Source organism: Mastomys coucha, unplaced genomic scaffold (genome assembly GCF_008632895.1).
Source record: "Mastomys coucha isolate ucsf_1 unplaced genomic scaffold, UCSF_Mcou_1 pScaffold2, whole genome shotgun sequence".
Classification (NCBI taxonomy): Eukaryota; Metazoa; Chordata; class Mammalia; order Rodentia; family Muridae; genus Mastomys; species Mastomys coucha.
Window position 1 is genome coordinate 16,493,029 of NW_022196902.1, and position 2,169 is coordinate 16,495,197.

General features: G+C 42.0%; 1 long non-coding RNA gene across 1 annotated transcript in view; it reads left to right on the top strand.

Moving 5' to 3' along the window:
* The window catches only part of LOC116097845, a 104,829-nt gene that overhangs the window by 100,324 nt on the left and 2,336 nt on the right, over window positions 1-2,169 (top strand). The gene's annotated exons all lie outside the window — the stretch shown is intronic.

A 2,169-nucleotide genomic window follows, 5' to 3' on the forward strand; every position in this document is an offset into this window, starting at 1 on the left:
TCCATATGCAAATAATTACATATGAAACCAGACTAGCTAAAATTGAGGTTATTAGAAAGAAACAGAAAAAAATCTCTGAAAGTAGAGACAGACTAGTCAAGCAGGAAGAAAACGAGAAAAAGAAGGGGGAGGAGCAAAAGGGGAGGACGAGGGTAAGGGTGATCTGCTAGGGATGGAGGAGGGCAGGATCAGACTCCAGTGCTTTGGGAGGAGCAAAAGGGGAAGATGAGGGTGAGGATGATCTGGACTAGGGATGGAGAGTAAGGATGATCTGGACTAGGGATGGAGGAGGGCAAGGTCAGACTCCAGTGCTTTGTGAGAGAACTACATAGTTAATTTTGGAGGCTGGAATGTTTTACTAATGCATTTATTTTCAGTTTCTACATAAATTGTTATTTGTAAATCTTGTTTTACATTAATAGTTTGATAAGTTCTTAAATCTTTCCTTTTTGAGAGAAGTGTTCAGATTTTTAGAATATGTAAAATTAGTGATTTTTAAATACTAAATAACTAAGCAAAAAGAAGGCATTGGAAATGAAGCTCAGTTGGGCTTCTAATCTGATTTGCATTAAGTCTTGTGATTGATCTTTATCCTCACAGTAAACTATGATGGTGCATGCCCACAATACCAGCAGTTGGGTTGCGCATGATAGAGGCAGTAGGATCACAGCAAACTGTGGTGGTGCATGCCCACAATGCCAGTGCTTGGGTTGCAGATGATAGATGCCACACTCATCTACTCCAGTTAAATCTGTAATATCAGGGGTAAAAGCCTGATTAAGGAAAAGAAGCATTAAGAATCCGAAAGGAGTTCCGTGCCTCCTGGATATTCAGATAGTCGCTGATATCTCCTAACTCAGATGTGTTCCAGATTAGTCTTTCCAATGATCAGCATGCCCTCTTATTTAGGCATAAAGGTACCCCAAGAAATGATTTGTAAATGGCTAAGATTAAGCATTGTTTCCTGACCAGCACAATGTTTCCAACCTATCCTAATTTAATTCCAAGCTGTTCTTAGCTTGGAATTTCTCTCAAGGAATCTGCCTTATCAGATAGAATGTCCTCAGAGTTAGCAACAGAGGTCAAGCACATTTCTTAGGGCAGTCCCACAGAATACAGAACTGTTTTACATACTAGAGAGTAATCGAAGGGCTTCCCTCACTCAAGGACATTAGCTAGAACTGTTAGATCAGAACTTCTTGGTGCTTGCCTCCAGTAGGACCCAGAGAATTAGCAGGAACTGCTAGATTGGAATTTCCTGGTCCCTGCCTCCCACAGAACCAGAGAATTTGCATAGGAATACCAAAATAGCCCCAGCAGGGAGGGCTCCACTGCTCTTCTGCCTGCTTCACACCTGGCTACCTGATCCTACCGACCTTGATGTGGCGGTCACTTGCCTACGTGACCTCAGTCTTGCGCCCTGATCCTATTGACCTTGCTGTAACCTCGCCTACCTACATGACTCTTGTCATCTGCCCTGCTTGCTGCATGCTATTTAAGCATGAATTTCACCTTGTACAAATACATTCAGATTCAGCTCACTCTTGTGTCGAGTCTGTCTGTCATCCACCGACTTATTGCTCACCTGACCAGAACTCTCATCCCACGGAAATTGGGATCCCTGCAACAAACCTGGTCCATGGCAGATAGAGTCAGTAGGATCACAGCAAACTATGGTGGTGCGTGCCTACAATTGCAGCACTTGGGCTGCACATGATAGAGGCAGTAGGATTGGGAGTTCTACATCATCATTAGCCACAAGGGGAGTTTGAGCCTATCCTTGGAAACTAGAGACTTTTGTCTTGAAAAAATGAAAAGAGAAGAAAATGACATTTAAAGGAAACCAAAATAAAAATACCTTGTATTTCAATTCTACGTGTATAACTTCTACCATTATAATGGATCATCACTTCTGTGCTAAGATTTTCTTCTGTAATTTAAAATTCTAGCTATAGTTTTTAGAGTTAGTTGTTGTGCTACGTATTCAGCCTCTTTAGTATTATAGATTAAGGAACAAAATATCGGAAGCTCAGAAATATGTTTGCAGAAGATCCTTCCTATACCTAGTGTGGAGGTACAGACCCTTTGTCCTGTCAATGACGAGGCTTAGGCAAATCTCTGTGAGCCCAAGGCCCACACAGTCTACATAGTGAGCTCCAGGCTATGTGG